The sequence below is a fragment of the Hypanus sabinus genome, chromosome 2, assembly GCF_030144855.1.
Source record: "Hypanus sabinus isolate sHypSab1 chromosome 2, sHypSab1.hap1, whole genome shotgun sequence".
NCBI lineage: Eukaryota > Metazoa > Chordata > Chondrichthyes > Myliobatiformes > Dasyatidae > Hypanus > Hypanus sabinus.
Genome location: NC_082707.1, coordinates 52,377,695 through 52,390,667, shown reverse-complemented (window position 1 = coordinate 52,390,667; position 12,973 = coordinate 52,377,695). Strand labels below are relative to the sequence as shown.

The following is a 12,973-nucleotide window of genomic DNA, read 5'->3' as shown; positions in this document are numbered from 1 at the left end:
CCCGGATTAGAGGCTTTGTGATTAATACTGAGGAGATGATGTTGAATCACTATTATGTTCACTATCACTTGAATGACTATCACCAGGACCATGAGGACTGTGAAGGTACAGTCAAGGGACGCAGAGGAAGATTTACAGGACTGCTTTGAGTTCAAGTTCTGTTTATTGTTATTCAACCGTATGCATGTATACTGCCAAAAGAAACAACATTCCTCTGGACTGAGCTACACAATACAGTCCATACAACACACACACAACACACATAAAGCAATATTACCACAAATAAATTAACAAATAATAAAATATATTCCAGAAGATTGACATTTAGCATAAGGTGAATTTACAACACAAGTTAAAAAGTAAAAGGTATTACGCTATTGGCTCTTCATACATGACTGGATTGGGCCATACTCAGGGATTCATCTTCGGATCTGAATGAATGTACCACAGTCTTCATCAAGATCTTTTGTGAATGAAAGAATATCTTCGAGAAAATACCAGAAATACCCAAACCATAAGCCATGGATGAACCAGGAGATTCGCAGCCGATTGAGGGCTAGATTTGTGGCATTCAAGAGTGGTGATCCAGAACTATAACAAGTCCAGTTAGGACCTACAGAAGGCTATCATAAGAGTGAAAAAAATCAATTTTCTGTGGAGCTGGGGATGCAATTGGATGCACATCAAATATGGCAATGTTTGCAGGCTGTTAAAAAGCTTGCAGGCCATTGCAAAGCTTGCAGGGAGATTTATGCCGGTTAGAAGAATGGGCTGAATGTTGGCAGATGGAGTTTAATGCTGAGAAGTGTGAGGTTCTACATTTTGGTAGGAATAATCCAAATAGAACATACAGGGTAAATGGTAGGGCATTGAGGAATGCAGTGGAACAGAGAGATCTAGGAATAACAGTGCATAGTTCCCTGAAGGTGGAGTCTCATGTAGATAGGGTGGTGAAGAAGGCTTTTGGAACGCTGGCCTTTATAAATCAGAGCATTGAGTACAGAAGTTGGGATGTAATGTTAAAATTGTACAAGGCATTGGTAAGGCCAAATTTGGAATATTGTGTACAGTTCTGGTCACTGAATTATAGGAAAGATATCAATAAATTAGTGAGAGTGCAGAGACGATTTACTAGGATGTTACCTGGGTTTCAGCACTTAAGTTATAGAGAAAGGTTGAACAAGTTAGGTCTCTATTCATTGGAGCGTAGAAATTGAGGGGGGATTTGATCGAGGTATTTAAAATTTTGAGAGGGATAGATAGAGTTGACGTGAATAGGCTGTTTCCATTGAGAGTAGGGGAGATTCAAACAAGAGGACATGATTTGAGAGTTAGGGGGCAAAAGTTTAAGGGAAACACGAGGGGGTATTTCTTTACTCAGAGAGTGATAACTGTGTGGAATGAGCTTCCTGTAGAAGTAGTAGAGGCCAGTTCAGTTGTGTCATTTAAGGTAAAATTGGATAGGTATATGGACAGGAAAGGAGTGGAGGGTTATGGGCTGATTGCGGGTAGGTGGGACTAGGTGAGATTAAGAGTTCGGCATGGACTAGGAGGGCCGAGATGGTCTGTTTCCGTCCTGTGATTGTTATATGGTTTTCATATGGTTACTTCCTATAAGGCAAGACCTAACATCATAAATGGTGTGATGTTAAAATGGATAAATTTACTCAGCTATAAGCTCAATGCCTTGAAAGGGAGAATAAAACTATACCTGTGCATCTGGTGACTCTGCCTATGAGGCTGATGTCAGAACATCTGTCAGGAGGGTAAACCTTCACAAGGCGTCAGCCCTAGCAGGGCATTGAAGCCATCTGCCAATCAACTGGCTGGAGTGTTGAAGGGCATCTTCAGCTTCTCACTGCTGCAGTCAGAGTTCCCACCTGCATCAGTGCCTCAAGAGCAGTGTGAGCTGCCTCAATGAGTATGGGCTGGTAGCAGTCACATGTACTTTGATGATCAGCTTTGAGAGCTTGGTCCAGAACTAACTTCTGACTGAGCAAGAAGCTGAAGCCGCTGCAATTTCCCTACTGTCACAAAAAGTCTATAGTGGATACAATCTCACTGGCTACCTACTTGGCCTCGGACCACATGGCCAACAGCAATATGATGCCATACCCCTAGCTTACTGTGACCTGACCGCACTGCAGACTGCCAAAAGAAACAACATTCCTCTGGACTGAGGTACACAATACAGTCCATATAACACACACACAACACACATAAAGCAATATTACCACAAATAAATAAACAAATAATAAAATATATTCCAGAAGATTGACATTTAGCATAAGGTTTGCCGGAATTGAGTCTGGGGGAAGTGGCAGCTGCTCAGCAAAATGACCTGGGTCTTGGCACTGTGTGGAGAGCGGTAGAGAAGGGGGATGTGGCGTTGGCTGAGAAGGCGAAACACCCGTCCGTGCCTCTGTTATTGAAGGAGTGGCCTCGGTTAAAACAAAGAAGCCATTTTGATTAACATACACAGTACATTGTACACCTACATCAGGCTACTGTTAATTGATTATAGCTCAGTGTTCAACACCATTATCCCTTTAGTACTAATCAACCAGCTTCAAAACCTGAGCTTTTATAGACAATAGACAATAGGTGCAGAAGTAGACCATTCAGCCCTTCGAGCCTGCACCGCCATTCTGAGATCATGGCTGATCATCTACTATCAATACCCGGTTCCTGCCTTGTCCCCATATCCCTTGATTCCCCTATCCATAAGATACCTATCTAGCTCCTTCTTGAAAACATCCAGAGAATTGGCCTCCACTACCTTCTGAGGCAGTGCATTCCACACCCCCACAACTCTCTGGGAGAAGAAGTTTTTCCTTAACTCTATCCTAAATGACCTACCCCTTATTTTTAAACCATGCCCTCTGGTACTGGACTCTCCCAGCATCTAGAACATATTTCCTGCCTCTATCTTGTCCAATCCCTTAATAATCTTATATATTGCAATCAGATCCACTCTCAATCTCCTTAATTCCACCGTGTACAAGCCCAGTCTCTCTAACCTCTCTGCGTAAGACAGTCCGGACATCCCAGGAATTAATCTTGTGAATCTACGCTACACTTCCTCTACAGGCAGGATGTCCTTCCTTAACCCTGGAGACCAAAACTGAACACAATACTCCAGGTGTGGTCTCACCAGGGCCCTGTACAAATGCAAAAGGATTTCCTTGCTCTTGTACTCAATTCCCTTTGTAATAAAGGCCAACATTCAATTAGCCTTCACTGCTTGCTGCACTTGCTCATTCACCTTCAGTGACTGATGAACAAGGACTCCTAGATCTCTTTGTATTTCTCCCTTACCTAACTCTACACCATTCAGATAATAATCTGCCTTCCTATTCTTACTCCCAAAGTGGATAACCTCACACTTATGCACATTAAACGTCATCTGCCAAGTATCTGCCCACTCACTCAGCCTATCCAAGTCACCCTGAATTCTCCTAACATCCTCATCACATGTCACACTGCCACCCAGCTTAGTATCATCAGCAAACTTGCTGATGTTATTCTCAATGCCTTCATCTAAATCTTTGATGCAAATCGTAAACAGCTGTGGTCCCAATACCGAGACCTGTGGCACACCACTGGTCACCACCTGCCGTTCTGAGAAACACCCATTCACCGCTACCCTTTGCTTTCTATCTGCCAAACCAGTTTTCTATCCATGTCAATATCTTCCCCCAATGCCATGAGCTCTGATTTTACCCACCAATCTCCTATGTGGGACCTCATCAAATGCCTTCTGAAAATCGAGGTACACTACATCCACTGGATCTCCCCCGTCTAACTTCCTGGTTACATCCTCGAAAAACTCCAATAGATTAGTCAAGCATGATTTGCCCTTGGTAAATCCATGCTGGCTTGGTCCAATCCTATCACTGCTATAATTGGAGTATAAAAGTTGCATTGTTTGCTGTGTAATCAAAACTATGTAGTCAGCTTTGTGTTTGCTATTTGCTATGCATGTATCCAATTTAGTAGGAGAATGAAATCTCTGTATTGTCTCTGTACTATTGAACACATCAGTGACTTAAGAATGTAGCCAAATAAGAAGATAATGGTGTGTAAATGAGAGGTAGCTAAGAGATGTAGATTAGAACATGATTAAGTTAATGGGTAGAAACAATAGTGGCGGATGTACGTGTGGTACGCAACTGTAGACCGATTGGATACGCTAATACAACTAAACCAGGAGATTGCTATAAAAAATGCTATGTACAAGGATTGGTGGGCAATCAGCGACTAGCTCAATGACTGTCTCAGCTTTGATTTGCAAATTAAAGTTTAACACTTCTTGAAGAATCTTCTGCATCTCCTGGTCATTTGTGGGGCACGAGAAACCATGACACTATCTAGATATGCCACTATTTCATCTTTAATAATGGACTCTAGCATCTTCCCCACTACTGATGTTAAGCTGACAGTACTGGAGTATAAAAGTTGAGATTGTTTGCTGTGTAACCAAAACTATGTAGTCAGCTTTGAAACTTGCTATTTGCTATGCATGTACCCAATTTAGTAGGAGAATGAAATATTAAGAATGTAGAAGACAATGGTGGGTTAATGAGAGGTAGCTAAGAAATGTAGATTAGAACATGATTAGGTCAATGGGTAGAAACAATAGTGGCGGATGTACGTGTGATACGCAACTATAGACCGATTGCATATGCTAATGCAACTAAACCAGGAGATTGCTATAAAACATGCTATGTTCAAGGATCGGTGGGCAATCAGCGACTAGCTCAATGACTGTCTCAGCTTTGATTTACAAATTAAAGTTTAACCCTTCTTGAAGAATCTTCTGCATCTCCTGGTCATTTGTGGGGCACGAGAAACCACAACAACAGGACTATAGTTCTCTGTTTTCTCCCTCCCTCCTTTCTTAAAAAGTGGGATAACATTAGCCATTCTCCAACCATCAGGAACTGATCCTGAATCTAAGGAACATTGGAAAATGATTACCAATGCATCCGCAATTTCCAGAGCCACCTCCTTTAGTACCCTAGGATGCAGACCATCTGGACCTGGGGATTTGTCAGCCTTCTATCCCATCAGTCTACTCATCACCTTTTCCTTCCTATTGTCAATCTGTTTCATTTCCTCTGTTACCCTATGTCCTTGGCCCACCCATACATCTGGGAGATTGCTTGTGTCTTCCCTAGTGAGGACAGATCCAAAGTACTTATTAAATTCTTCTGCCATTTCTGTTTCCCATAACAATTTCATCCAATTCATTCATTAAGGGCCCAACATTGTTCTTAACTATCTTCTTTCTCGTCACATACCTAAAAAAGCTTTTGCTATTCTCCTTTATATTCCTGGCTAGCTTGCATTCGTACCTCATTTTTTCTCCCCGTATTGCCTTTTTAGTTAAGTTCTGTTGTTCCTTAAAAATTTCCCAATCATCTGTCTTCCCACTCACCTTAGCTCTGTCATACTTTTTTTTTAATGCTATGCAATCTCTGACTTCCTTTGTCAACCACTGTGGCCCCTTTCCCCCCTTTGAATCCTTCCTTCTCCGGGGGATGAACTGATTTTGCACCTTGTGCATTATTCCCAAGAATACCTGCCATTGCTGTTCCACTGTCCTTTCTGCTAGGATATCCGTCCATTTATCTTTGTCCAGCTCCTCCCTCATGGCTCCATAGTCTCCTTCGTTCAACTGCAACACTGACAGCTCTGATCTGCCCTTATCCTTCTCAAATTGCAGATAAAAACTTATCATATTATGGTCACTACCTCCTAATGGCTCCTTTACTTCAAGATCGCTTATCAAATCCTGTTCATTACACAACACTAAATCCAGAATAGCCTTGTCCCTGGTCGGCTCTCGTACAAGCTGTTCCAAGAATGCATCCTATAGGCACTCTACAAACTCCCTATCCTGGGGTCCAGCACCAACCTGTTTCTCCCAGTTCAACTGCATGTTGAAATCCCCCATAACTACGGCGACATTACCTTTGCCACATACCAATGTTAACTTCCTATTCAACTTGCACCCAATATTCATGCTACTGTTTGGGGGCCTGTAGACAACACCCATTAGGGTCTTTTTGCCCTTACTGTTCCTCAGTTCTATCCACACAGACTCTACTTCTCCTGATCTTATGTCCACCCTTGCAAAAGGACTGAATCTCATTCCTCACCAACAGGGCCACCCCACCCCCTCTGCCCACATTTCTGTCCCTACGATAGCACGTATACCCTTGTACATTCATTTCCCAGGTCTGATCTCCCTGCATCCATGTCTCTGTTATCCCAACAACATCATAGTTACCCATTCGCACCTGAGCTTCAAGCTCATCCGCCTTATTTCTGGCACTTCGTGCATTCAGATATAGAATTTTTAGTCCATTTCTCCTCTCTCTGTTTAAGTCACTGCCTATTGTGCTTAACCCAGCTCCCCGAACTCCCATCGGGCTATACGCCCCTTGAATTTTGTTGTCCTTCCTAAATTTACTTATTCTTTCTGCACATTTAACTCCATGTTCCGTCAGACCATCCCTCTGTACATATGTCCTCCTTATCACTTGTTCCGCCTCACCTTTCTCGACCACACACTTAATATTCCGGAACTGTGTGGTCCCCACCTGTCCTTTATTCTTCATCTCGCTATCTTCTCTCACATTCTGGATCCCTGCTCCCTGCAAATTTAGTTTAAACTCCTGCCCCCCCACTGAGCAGCACTAGCAAACTTTCCTGCAAGAATGTTAGTACCGCTCCAGTTCAGGTATAAATCGTCCCGTCAGAACAGATCCCACCTTCCTTGGAACAAAGCCCAATTATCTAAAAATCTGAAGCCCTCCCTCCTGCACCATCCTCTCAGCCACATATTAATCTGAATAATCTTTCTGTTCCTTGCCTCACTCGCATGTGGCACAGGTAGCAATCCTGAGATTGTTACCCTGAAGGTCCTGCCCTTCAGCTTCGCACCTAACTCCCTGAACTCACTACGCAGGACCCCCTCACTCATCCTACCCACGTCATTGGTCCCTATATGGACCACAACATCTGGGTTCTTGCCCTCCCTCTCGAGAATAACCTGCACCCGATCTGAGATGTCCCAGACTCCGGCACCAGGGAGGCAACATACCATCTGAGACTCCTGATCTTCCCCACAAAATCTCCTATCTGCCCTCCTGACTATAGAATCCCCTATCACTACCACTCTCTTCTCTTCCCTCCTCCCCTTCCTAGTCGAGGAATGCTCTCAATTGTGCTCCTTTAGAAAGTTCTTATGATTTGGGGGCCCATACCAAACTTCTTCAACCATCTGAGGTGAAAGAGGCACTGTTGTACCTTCCTTCACAACTGGACCCTTAACTTTCTCATCAGGAGACCACAGTCAGTGCAAATCAGAAATAATATCTCCTCCGTGCTGACAATCAACACAGAAGCACCTCAGGAATGCATGCTTAGAACTCTACTGTACTCTCTTTACACTCAAGACTGTGTGGCTAAACACAGCTTAAACAGCGTTTCTAAATTAGCTGATGACATACCTGTTGTGGGCAGAATTTCAGATTGCGATAAGGAGACATACAGTATTGAGATAGATGGGCTGATTAAGTGCTGTCATAATTATGAACTCTGTATTCAACATTAGTAAGACCAAGAAATTAACTGTGGCCTCCAGGAAAGGGAAGTCAGGAGAACCCAAACTAGTCCTCATCAAGAGTTCAACTGTGGAGAGGGAAAGCAGTTTCAAGTTATTGCGCATCAGCATCTTAGACAACCTATCCTGAGCTCCACGATTTGATGCAATCATGCTCACATGTGGCTATACTTCCTTAGAGTTTGAGGAGATTTGGTATGTCGCCAAAGATTCTGGCAAATTTCTACAGATGTACTGTGGAGGCCATTCTGACTGGTTGCATCACCACCTGGTATGGAGGCTCCAATCAAAATAAGCAGCTGAGTGTTTTAGACTCCATCATGAAGGGCATCTTCAGAAGGTGGTGCCTCCAGAACGTAGCATTCTTCATTAAAGACCCTCATCATCCAAGGCATGCTTTTTTCTCATTACTACCATCAGAGAGGAGGTTCAAGAACCTGAAGAGGCACACTCAAAATTTTAGGAACAGCTTCTTCCCCTCTACCATCAGATTTTCTAATGGTCCATGAACCCATGAACACTACCTCACTATTCTGCTCTCTTTTTGCACTATTGATTTATTTTTATAATTCTTATTGTAACTTTGTGTTTTCCTGTATTGCACTGTATTGCCACTGCAAAATAATACATTTCATGTCAGTGATAATAAACTGGATTCTGATACTTAGGAACATTAAATAAAGAATTGAATTGACTTTATTACTTGCATTCTTCAAGTACATGAGGAGTAAAAATACGTTATGTCTCCATCTAAATGTGCAATGTGCAACTTATAGTAATTTATAATAAATAGTGTGTACAACAAGACAGACAATATAACATAGAAATACAGTTGTGTCAGCATGAATTAAGCAGTCTGATGGCCTGGTGGAAGAAGCTGTCCCGTGTCTTGTTGGTCCTGGCTTTTATGCTGTGATACCATTTCCCGGATGGTAGCAGCTGGAACAAATTGTGGTTGGGATGACTCAGGTCCCCAATGATCCTTCGGGCCTTTTTTACACACCTTTGTAAATTTCCTGAAATAGTGGGAAGTTCACATCTACAGATGTGCTGGGCTCTCTGCACCACTCTGCAGAGATTCACAGTGATGGAAGTACAGTTCCCAAATCAGGCAGTGATGCAGCCAGTCAGGATGCTCTCAATTGTGCTCCTACAGAAAGTTCTCAGGATTTGGGGGCCCATACCAAACTTCTTCAACCATCTGAGGTGAAAGAGGCACTGTTGTGCCTCTTCAATAAATGTCATCATCCAATAAAAACAGTGTAACTATATCACATGAGTCCATGCTATTATGACATTATTGCCATTCATGAAATTACTTACTTTGAAACTGCACTAAGGATGTTTGACCTTGTCTAGTTGACAGCACAAACAGGGAGGAAGCAGGTAGGGTATCATTATATGGACGTAACACTAATCATGGTGATGTTTAACATATTCACTAATACAATTTGAACTTGCCCAAGCTAATTTCCACATGGACTTGTGCCCTTCTGTTTATTGAATGGGTATTCGTAATTTCTTGTTTTGAAAATTGGTAGGTGGGAGAGCTCGATACTGTGTTGAGGTAGAGGAAAATACCAGCATGACTATGTGCGTGAACTGTTAAGTATACTGGCTTTAAATTGATACATGAAGACATCATCTTACAAAACTTTCTCTAAGTTAATGTATTTTTATAAGCTGTGTCTTATGCTTTTGAGACTTTTATTGATTTGAACCTGAATAAGTAACTTTCTTCTCTCTTAGATTTGGCCTGCTCTAGCCAACAGGTTAGAAGGGAAATTTATAATTGATTATTGTATTTCAAATACCAAAATACAGTGGCTTCTGGTTAATTAGGCTACCGGTTAAATGAGGAAGCCATTTATTTGGGACAACTCTTAAAAGAACAAAATCTAATTGAGAAAATAGCTGGGTTTCCTTTGTTTATTTGGGACACCATATCGCTTAATTGGGGCAGGAGGCTGTTGCTGAACAGTTTCTAACTAGCGTTAGTCACATGCGCTTGTGTAGCCATAGACACTATTCTTGCTTAGAGTGAACAGTTTTTAAATGACATCTTTGTGTGTGTTGCTGTTCAAAAAGCAGTGATTTTTGTCACTCATAGTTGTCGAGAAATAAGCAGTAAGACAATTCTGAACTGTTTTGCTCATTGCAGTTTCAAGCATTCAGGCTTAGAGATGCCAGAAATGACCATGAGTGAAAATTGAATGGTTTTATTACTTCAACAAGTTAGGAACTACAAAGAATTTGAAAGTATTCACAATCATCTTGAATGTTACAGTAAAAATGAAGATTTGGAAGATGGGAATTGTTGAAAGTATTGTATGAAAAAGATTGTCCATTATCTGCATGATGTGTCTGACTTTGTTCATTTACAGTCAATCAAAATAACAGGACAGTGTATACAGGTTGAATTCCTCCGCCCATAACTATTAGGAACCAATGTACTGTTTTGTAGTACTGTAGTGGTGTTAGTAATATTCTAATTTGTTCTGTATTTCATTTAAATAGATAATTTGTTACTTCGTTAAATAGTAGTTTGTCTTTTTATACCTTTTTAACTATTTCCATGAAACTTCGGCTAATTGGGGCAGCTGCTTAATTGCACCAAAATGTACTGGCCCCCATGAGTCCCAATTAACTGGAATCCGCTGTAGTTAAAATTGGAAAATGCATTCTCTGAATAGAATTTCTTTTACTTCACTTGCTTATTGCGTCTGCCGCATTTGGCAATGTGGCTTGACGCTGATTGTGACATTGACATACCATTCCATTCCATAGCCAGACCATTCGCTTGAACTAGGCCACGTGAGTGGCAATTATGCTATGGTTTATAAAGTTAAGTATTCCTGAATGTATTTTACTTTAATGTAAAAAAATGCCGTTTATTCTTTTGTGTATATTTTTGTTATGAGTAAAGTTTAATTTGAAATAAAGTCCTCTCGGTTTACGCTCATACGACTGCGGGTTATTTTATTTAGTTGTCATTAGATCAAATTTCTCCTTGCTTATTACCATATGGACACAATAAGATTTAATAAAGTAAAATTATTGGGGGAAAAAGCTAAACTTGTATCCGCAAATTGCTTCCTTATTCGCTCACCGCCTCGGAGCGGTGCACGAGATGTTCTGCTGAAGCGCGCGCACGTGCTCGGTAGAACGCGGGACCGTTGCCAGTGCTCGTGCTCGTGTTCGTGCACGTTCTGAGCCGGCGTGGCTGTGGCTGTGGCTGGTCGCGGCTGAGTTGCACTTTAAGTTGTATCGTTTGCTAAGGTACGTGGGAATGGGGTGCATGAAAAGAGCTGTAAGTTGCCTCAGGCTCTTAAAATGGGTAATATGTTAGTTCTCGGGGTTTGACAATTTACCTCTCCGCTGCCGTCTGTTCACTGGAATGAGTTTTTCACAATCACGCAGGCCTCCATCAGGCCTTGCATTAAAACACGTCAGGGAAGTAAGGATTGCTGGAAATCCATGAACATTGGTGTTGCTCACGGGTGATAAAATGACATTATATATTGCATTGTGTTAATAGTTTCCCTTGCGCCTTGTTAACTCTACAGTTACTCAGAATGTTTTTTTACGGTGTAAGAGTTCTAGCGGTATCCAACATTTGCCCCCTGATTTAGCGGGAAGACTTTCAAGTATGTCACTGGTTAGAAGTTTAATTTATAATTAGGTTAGGATTAGGGCCCCCTTCCTTCATTTACAGGTAACTATAAAGTAAATGAAAGTGAAAATCAAAACTTACTTGGAAGAGGTTAGGGAGCTGCAGCTCGATGACCTGAGGCTCATACGGGAAACTGAGGAGGTGGTAGATAAGAGCTACAGGGAGATTGGCACCATTGAGTTGCAGGAGACATACCTGGGTGACTGTCAGGAGAGGGAAAGGACACGGGCAATCAGTACAGAGTACTGCGATTCCCTCATAAATAAGGGAATGGATACTGTTGGGGGAGCGACATGGGAGGGGGGGGGGGGATCGTGAAGGCGCAGCAGCCGGATCTCTGGCGCTGTGGCTCTAACGGGAAGGGGAGAGAGGACTGTAGTAATGATAAGGGATTCCATAGTTAAGGGATTAAACATGAGATTCTGTGGACATGAAAGAGACAACTGGATGATTGTTGCCTCCCAGGTGCTAGGTTGAGGGATATCTCTGATTGTGAACAGCCAGAATTTGGCACCAGTGACATGGGTAGGAAAAGGGAGGAGGTCCTGCAGAGAGAATTTAGGGAATTAGGTAGACAACTGAAAAGTAGGACCTCAAGGGTAATAATCTCTGGATTACTGCTTATGGCATTTACCAGAGAGGGTAAAAATAGGATTATTTGGCAGATGAATGTGTGGCTGAGGAAGTGTTTGGGGGCAGGGTTTCTGATTTCTGGATTATGGGATCTGTTCTGGGGAAGATACGACCTGGACAAAAGGGACAGATCATGTTTGAACCTGAGGGGGACAGACATCTTTGCCAGCAGGTTCACTAGAGTTGTTGGGGAGGGTTGAAACTAATTTGGGAGGGGTATGGGGAACCAGAGTGATAGAGTTGAGGATGGGTATTCCTAAATGAGTATTCATTTAGATGCAGCGTGCATTGAGAATGAGGGGGAATCTCATTGAAACCTATCGTATATTGAAAGGCCTAGATAGAGTGGACGTGGAGAGGATGTTTTTTATAGTGAAGGAATCCAGGACCAGAGAGCACAGCCTCAGAATAGAGGGACATCCAGTTAGAACAGAGATGAGAAGGAAATTTTTTAGCCAGAAGGTGGTGAATCTATGGAATTTGATGCCACAAGCTGCTGTGGAGGCTGTGTCTTTGGGTCTATTTAAAGTGGAGTTTGATGGGTTCTTGATTAGTCAGGGTGTGAAAGATTACTGGGAGGAGGCAGGCATATGGGGTTGAGAGGGAAAATGGGTCAGTTGTGATGAAATGGCGGAACAGACTTGATGGTCCGAATATTCTAATTCTTCTGTCTCTTATGGTCTTGAGGATGTTATCATTGCAGTTTTACACACTTACTGGATGTGCCAATTTAACATGAATAGTACTTGCTGTGTACTGGTGAATAAGTGAATTCCCAGCAGCCAGATGACTTGTTATTTTAATGAACTTGCTGGATCATTTTGGCACTGAGCAAATTTGTTTTTAACTGTTTTTTTGACTGTGATTGCAAAATAATAAACATCAGTAATAAAGTTCTGAATAAATGCACTCTGATAGAGGAAGATGGTGAACATTATCAGTTACACTAGTGATGAAAACAACAATGCTTAGGAGAGGCTGGTGTTTTTCATATTCTTAGATTGAATGTGAATGTAGGGAAGTTCTATAGTACT

At 42.1% G+C, this 12,973-nt stretch overlaps 1 protein-coding gene across 3 annotated transcripts in view; it reads left to right on the top strand.

Moving 5' to 3' along the window:
- LOC132378770 (mitofusin-1-like) overlaps nt 1-12,973 on the top strand; it is a 123,912-nt gene that overhangs the window by 15,249 nt on the left and 95,690 nt on the right. Inside the window, exon 1 of one of the 3 annotated variants that reach the window (XM_059945931.1) lies at nt 10,834-10,912. The exons of 1 other annotated variant lie outside the window; for it this stretch is intronic. The gene's annotated coding sequence lies outside the window, so the exon portion shown is untranslated. Of the gene's footprint in view, nt 1-10,833; nt 10,913-12,973 lie in introns of those variants that run through there. One more of the 3 variants, XM_059945923.1, reaches the window with a different exon arrangement.